This window comes from Thermobia domestica, chromosome 5 (genome assembly GCF_964235325.1).
Source record: "Thermobia domestica chromosome 5, izTheDome1.hap1.1, whole genome shotgun sequence".
Lineage (NCBI taxonomy): Eukaryota > Metazoa > Arthropoda > Insecta > Zygentoma > Lepismatidae > Thermobia > Thermobia domestica.
In genome coordinates this window covers 171,562,596-171,570,637 of record NC_137458.1, presented here as the reverse complement: position 1 = coordinate 171,570,637, position 8,042 = coordinate 171,562,596, and positions in this window count along the sequence as shown.

The window sequence follows — 8,042 nt, the reverse complement described above, 5'->3', positions numbered from 1 at the left end:
CAGAGCATTCAGTCATAATTTAGGAAAAAGCATAATAAAGCATAATTATGTAAGGAAAAATAAAGCATAATATACAGCTGTATAAAGCATAAAGTTGGTGGCGCTAGTTGGTTGCGGTCGATCTCGTGGGGAAATTCCCAGTTAGTAATGGTTATTATTATATTTTGTCTATTATCGATATTTATTCTAGGTTTGTTTGTTTCTTTCCTTTGAAGACTGCTCATGTTAAAGGTATAATTTCAGTGTTAGAAAGGAATTATTTTTATTTGTTTCCCTATCCTAATGCTATTGTCTCAGACAAAGGTTCACAGTTCGTTTCGCGCCCCTGGCAGGACTATTGTAAGGAGCATAATATGAAATCAACATTAACGTCCAGTTATTCCCCTTCTTCGAATGGCTTGGCGGAGAGGAGCCATAAAGAACTCAACCGAATTATTCGTTTGGAGTGTCATAGTAATCATTCTAAGTGGAGTACTGTACTTAAGCGATGTCAGGAACTTCTTAATTATTCATTATGTAGTAGTATTGATTGTACGCCTGCAGAGCTATTTTTATCTTATTCTGCTGTTGAAGCATTTAAAAAGAATTTTCCTTGGCCTGGTGTTCTAGAGAAGACACCTACCCAAGATCGTCATATTACGTTGTATCCTAAAGTTACTAATAAAATTAAGAAATTTTTGAAACGAACAGGAAAAGAAGTTAAGTTAGAAGAAGGAGACCTAGTAATGGTTAGACTTCACCATCTTTCCTCTTCAGTTAAAGGAGAATTTGCTAAATATATGAAATGTTTCTCGGGCCCTTTCTTGGCCAGAAAGGTTCTGAAAAACTCAGCGATTATGCATACCCTCACTGGGGATAGTGTGGGAACGCAAAATTTTCAAAACTTGAAGAAATTCAACTGCTCCAAGGAAAGGAGAGATGAACTTCTTCGAAATTATCCATATAAATAATTTCTGTTTTTTTAAAATAATGATATATAGTGTGTTCAAAAAAAAAGAGAGAATAACTGATCTTTGGATCCTGTCCCCTGGGTGGATGTAACGTTCCTCTTTGAGCGTTACATTTTCTCAAAGAGATTATTTGTGGAAATGTTTGATCAGCTCTTAGTAAATGTTATTTTCTTTTATATTTTTCTCAATTCTCGACCCTCATGAAGGATTCAAGATGGTCGACAATTGGACTAGTGTGTGTAGTCGTAGTATGCTACTTTCTTTTGTAAGTCTATGGTTCGTATCAAGCGGATATCTTTCAGCTTCTGAAGATAGCGCTGACTGTTTGAAATAATTTGAAATTTTTGTGTTTCGTGTAAACGGAAGGATTATTATGAACGTATATATATAAACGTTCATTTATATAATTTCTCTTTTAATTTAGTCATATATATATATATTATTATTAAAGTTGTTGTTTCGGCACCGCGCTCTGATGCGTAGTAAGGAGCGACCAATCAGAAAGCGAGCGGGCTGCGGAAGCGTGCTCCCCTTTGTTTTAGCTCTTTGTACCGGGAAGAACATGGCGGGTGTCGGAACGGAAGCGTAGTTTGGTGTCCTGTCCTTTGACTTGCTCACTGCGTGTTATGTAGTGAAATGGTTGTTTCCCATCACGAACCTTTTAAATAGGAGGTGCTGTGCCGAAATAGTGATGGTAGATTAGTGTGTGTGCAGTGAACTGCGATAAATTACCTACGAACACTCAGCTCGTATTCATATGGGATATTACTAGGATAGTCTCAATACTAGGATAGTTCATAGTCCAAGTATTAAGTTGCCACACAACAATAATCTATGTAAATCCTCGAGTTGTCTTTATGTTATATCTTGAGCTATAATGCCGTTCACTAGTTCAGTAAGGCGTGTCGAAGACGGTGGGTATACGATAACACTCGCACTTTGATGTGATTGTGTCAGGGGTAGAGGCTAATTTACTGGCTGGTCTTGTACTTCCTATAATGTTTCTGCAGTATGTATTGTTATTACCGCCGCTGTTAATTGTAAGTTATGTGGAGGGAAATGTTCTCTTAACAGTTGGTTGCGGAAGTAGTGGAAACGTTATGTGCCTAGGGAGGAAGGTTAATCGACACAGCCACATGTTTGCTCCCTCTGCGATGAGATGTTTTGTGAACAGTAATGTAATTGGTAATTTCGTCTCTGTGAAGTAACCTACCGAAGATTATGTCCTAATATTCAGTCGAGGAATGTAAACAACTCTCTTACTGTTATTAAGGATACTGTTTAAATATTGTTGTTATTCATCTTTGAGTTGTGTTGGCGCTAGAAGTTTTCTGGAGTCTTATAAGATTGAATTCATATAATTTTTTTTGACAATCGAGTTCAGCTGTTCATGATCGCTAAGGTTAATGATAATTCCAATATTATACGTTGTTTGCAAGAGAATTAAATAAATATGATTGCAATATATGTGGTGTTGTTCTGAAATGATTTTTTTCTTTCCTCTTTCTCCGTACCGATGATGCCATTAGTGTGCAAGAGTCTGGATTTAAATAGCGTTGTGCTTACTGGTCTATAATTATAGCGTAAGAAAGGAATAATATCGGCGACCCAAATTTTTTTCTTCTCCTTTCCACTAATATCCGCTAAGAATACAATTTAGAGTAAATGTTACTTTTCAAGTTGGATTCCCGTAGCCTAGGATTGTTTCGCCTTGAGTTGGCTACCCAGCCATAGAATCGAACTAGCGTAAAAATAGCTCTTTTCAAGTTGGCGATCCCAGCTGTAGGATTATTTTATTGTCTAAAATGTTACACTATTTGGTTGTTGTCGTGTTATGCGGGAAGAAATGAGTGATACGGACTGTCGCGTTGGTGTTGATGAGATATACTGGATAGAGCTCAGATATGTTTATGTTCATTAGATTTATAAGTAAGTAAGATGTCGGCTGAGTCGAGGAAGCTTCCTCCTAATGGAGATGATATTATTTGCGTTTGTTGTAGCGAGCCTCTTGCTGCCGCGGAACAGATTGATTCTGATAAGAAACTTGCTTTATCTTGTGACAGGTGTCACGAATGGTCACATTTTGTTTGTGTTGAATTAAAAGATACTTCTAGTGTTTTTGAAGCTGTTAGCTCAGATTCTTTTGTTTGGGTTTGTCCTAAATGTGACGTACATACTTCTCCTGAAGTGTCGGAGCGTGAAAATGAATCACCTCCCAAACATTTTTCTTCGCCTAAGTCCCCGCAAGGTAGCGAAAAAGGGACAGAGCAGGCGAGTGAACTCGCTGAAATGTTCGCTCTTGTATTGAGCAAGATAGCAGAAAGTAACGCTGATATTAATAATAAGATAAAGGAAAGTAACGAAGCTAACAATGATAGAATTCAGGAGTGCATTGTTGAAAATGTACATAATCTTTCCACTACGATTAACAAAATTGATGAAAGAATAGGTAGTGTAGAAAATCTTTGTAGTTCTCTAACTGTTAACCAAAAGGATTTGCAAGTGCAGTTAGATGACATTAAATTAGAAGTTGACAGTAATAAGTCATGTATTGAGAATAATAAGTTATGTATTGAGTCTGTGAAAACGGAAGTCGAAAATAATAAGTTGTGTATTGACTCTGTGGAATCTCGTGTTGATTCTGTAGAAAAGGAAACAGAATCTCATTATAAAGCATTAAAGGTTGCTTTTGATAAAATTAAAAAACTTGAAATTGAAAGTGATGAGGTTAAAACTGAACTAGAAGGGTGTAATACTAGTCAATCTAAGCTTTTCTCTGAAGTGTTAACTTTAACTAACAAAGGAGATAAATTACAGAAACCTAAATTTACGTCAGTTGAGTGTGGGAGCCTGAGTAAGGAAGGTGTTCCCTGTAAACGACCTTGTACTAGTGAAAATTCTCTCGTGTCGTTTTCTGAGTCAAGGGATAATTTGCCTGTTAATACTATTGTTAGTACGTCTGCTGAACGCAATGTGTTTGTTACTAGTTCTGTTAGTTATTCAAGTAAACCTGTATTTGTGCAATCAGAACCAGATATTAGATATGAGTTTCCAGCTAGCCCGATTGAAACTAAAGTGGTTGCCAGTGCTTTAAATACTTTTCCAAATGTTAATTCTTCTGTTTATTATAGCAATAATGTAAGTAATAGTACTCATACTACTGACACTGTCACATGGTCAATGTCGAGAGGGATTACTTCTCATGTTGGTAATAGCCCACCGGTGTTTAATAATAGCTATTTAAAGTCTAGTTATGATCCTAGTGTTTTTCACACTACTATTATACCGAATAGTCAAGTACCGCGTAACAGTGTTGCCACCTTCAGTGGTATAACACCAAGTTCATTGCCTTTTGCGATTAAGCAGAAAGATTTACAATATTTTCCTTCGTATTCTGGGGATATCAAACCTGGAGCCCCAAGAAAGTTTTTGAGGGATCTTGAGAAATGTTTAAGTATGTATTCACTTACTGATAGAGACCGATTACGGGTCATAGAACATTGTATGGTGCGAGCCGCTTTTGCTTGGTATAGCTCAGTAGCTCCTGAAATCAAAACTTATCAAGACTTTGTGCGCCTTTTAAAGAATCAGTATTGTTCGCCTCAGATAGAGCGTGCACAGAAGAAGTCTTTGCATTCTTTGCGTTATGATAAGACAAAATTCGCTTCATTATTAGACTACGTTTGGTTTGTAGTTGAAAGTTACTACAATATATGTGAAACCCCGAGTACTTCGGAACTCGTGGAATTAATCTTGAATTGTTTACCGCCTAGGGATATGCGTTTGCTGTCTGTTCAGCAATATAATAGTGTTGATGAATTAATGAGTAAAGTAGCGTTATTATCTGGAATTGAGGATACTTCCATGCATGAAGTTAGGCTTCCGACAAAGAAAGTATACGCTAAGCAAGCTAAAATTATTAATCGTAATTCAGAACATGTTGACAGTAGCTGTCAAACTGAATTTTTAAGCTACGCTCAGACTGAAAGTAGAAATAATAATAACAATAACAGTAATAGTAATAATTATCAGTATAATAATCGATATCGAGGAAATGGTAGAAACCGTTATCGTGGAAGAAATCGAGGACGTAACGGAAGGTATCAAAATAATGATAGGAGACGAGATGAGGCATCTTCCAATTCAAGGGAAGATCAACCTTCATCTACTTCGGAAAACTAAGGTTGCAGTCTTTTCCGAACACGGGGGGAAACGACTGCTGTATTTCTCCAGTCCCCGTAGATAATGATTCTGAAACTAATGTCAAAACTTATAATGTCTTGGTCGAGTCATTATCTGGAGATGTAAACAATAATGAGAGCAATAATGCTATGTCATTTAACGTAAACTTTGTAGTTGAAGAGGATGAAGAAAAAGAAAAGCCTGACTATTATTTTTCTTCTTCCCCTGTTGTAAAAGGGAACATTGGAGGAGTCCAATTAACTTGTACCATTGACTGTGGATCTGAGTTATGCCTTTTGGACTGGAATATTTGGAAACAGTTAAAACTAAAATTTTCATCTGCTAAATTGCGACCATATACTGGTTTATCATTGGGTGCCTTTGCCGGTACAGAGAAGTTTTCAGTTCAAGGTGTCCAGATATTTAGTTTAAATATTCAGGGTCATTTATTTGATATTCCGTTGTTTGTTATAAAATATCTTCGAACTGACCATATCTTGGGTTGTCCATTTTTAGACAAATTTAAAGCTGTTGTCGACAGAGAAAGAAAGGAGATCAGATTTCGTGATAATGCTAGTAGTCTTGTCGTGATTTCGACTGATCAACCTAGAATTCTTATGGTAGCTTTGTCTTCAAACAAGGTTGAGATCGGGAGGACTGAATGGCCATCCGATAAGCAGGAATTACTTCCCTTTGAACTTTCGTGTTCTAATGTTAATATCTTAGAGGTTTCTTCTCCAGTAGAAAATTCAGCTGTCCTTTCTGTGTCAGATGTGCATATAGTTCCTGAATCCAATCTTTCAGAAGCTGAAATTCAGGACTACATCTCATCTCGAGAAGATTTAGATACCAACGTTAAGCAACGTTTATATAATTTGTTACTCCGATATCGTAATATTTTCTGTGAGTATCCCCGTAGGATACGAACGCCTTTGTACAAGATAGAATTAACCGATGAGGAACCTGTCGTAGGACCGTATTATTCTGTGCCAAAATCCATGGAAATGGAATTTGAGGCAGAATTACAGAAATGGATTGAATTAGGCATAGCCCGTGAACAGACCTCACCGTACCGGAACCCCATGCATTGTGTTCGCAAGGCGTCTGGTGCTGTTAAACCTGAAATTGATTTTCGTCTACTGAACCTCCGTGTTCGTTCTCCTAAGGTTCAACTGGAACCAATAGGTGATATATTGAACCGTGTAGCGAAAGCACAATATTTTTCAAAATTCGACTGTTCGTCAGGATACTATGGCGTAGGTCTCCATCCTTCGTCATATCCCTGTACAAGTTTCGTTTATAAAGGACGTCAGTATGTAATGATGGTCTTACCTCAAGGAATCAAGAGTGCGCCCGCCATTTTTCAGAGTGTAATGCACAGTTACTTTGATCAAAGTACTAAAGATTTCCTTACTCTGTTTCTGGATGATATTTTAATATCTAGTACTTCTCTAGAAGAACATTTCGCCCATTTGGAGCGTGTGTTCGAAATTTTTGAGCGTGGAAATTTTTCCCTAAATTTCCGGAAGTGTTGCTTCCTTCTGACGGAAGTGAACTTCCTGGGACATGTCATTAGTGGTCAAACTGTTAAAGTTGACCCACGTGATAATGAGCCAATTCGTTGCTATCCCATCCCGAAAACCAAGAAGAAAATGCGTCAATTTCTAGGATTATTGGGATGGTGACAGCGGTTTATTCCCAATTATTCGACTCTTACTTCTCCGTTGTACGATCTCATTAAGAAGGATGTTAAGTACAAACTCACTCCTGAAGTTTTGGATCTCTTTTATAAATTGCGGGAAATCGTCAGTAATCCACCTGCGTTGGGACAACCTGATTTCAATTTGCCGTTCCACATCCATTCGGATGCTTGTTCAGAGAATTTGGCTGGTTTTCTGTCCCAGTACCCTGACGGGTCTGATCATCCAAATGTCATTGCCTACGCTAGTCGTAGAGTTAAACCTCACGAACTTTCATTGTCTTCTTTTCAGTTGGAAATGCTCTCTGTTTTGTTTCTGTGTGAACGCTTTTCGCAATACATTCTTGGGAGAACCACGTATATTCATACAGATAATGCTGCCGTCACTCATTCTTTTTCTATGAAGAACTTAGATACCAGGACGACTCGTATGCTTCTCAAATTACAAAGGTTCGACCTTCTCTTCGAACATTGTCCTGGGAGTTTAAATTTTGTAGCGGACACATTGAGTAGGAATCCACCGGAAGTGCCTTCTCAGTTAGAAGAGTATCATGTCAATTTCTTGTCTGTTCAAGATTCGTCTCTTTTCAACCTGGAGAAAGTCAGGGAAAAGCAGCAGTATGATGATTTTTGTATTAAGTTAAGGTCTTTATTGGATAGTTCTCCAGAACATGTCACTTGCTATCAAGGTTTGTTATAATTCAAGCATAGGAATTCGAACCAGTGGCTTTTGGTTATTCCTCAAGAATTAGTAAAAGAAATAATTGGAATGGTCCATTCACGTGGTCATTTTGGGGCTAGGAAATGTATGTCTTTATGTCGTTCTTTATTTTATTGGAAGAAACAAAGGCTGTCAGTTCGACAGTATATCAGAGATTGTCTTGATTGTGCTGAGACAAAGTTCGCCAATCAAGTAATACTTAAAGAAGAAATTCATATAGAAGCTAGTCGACCTCACGACCGTTTAGCGGTCGATCTCGTGAGGAAATTCCCAGTTAGTAATGGTTATTATTATATTTTGTCTATTATCGATATTTATTCTAGGTTTGTTTGTTTCTTTTCTTTGAAGACTGCTCATGTTAAAGGTATAATTTCAGTGTTAGAAAGGAATTATTTTTATTTGTTTCCCTATCCTAATGCTATTGTCTCAGACAAAGGTTCACAGTTCGTTTCGCGCCCCTGGCAGGACTATTGTAAGAAGCATAATATGA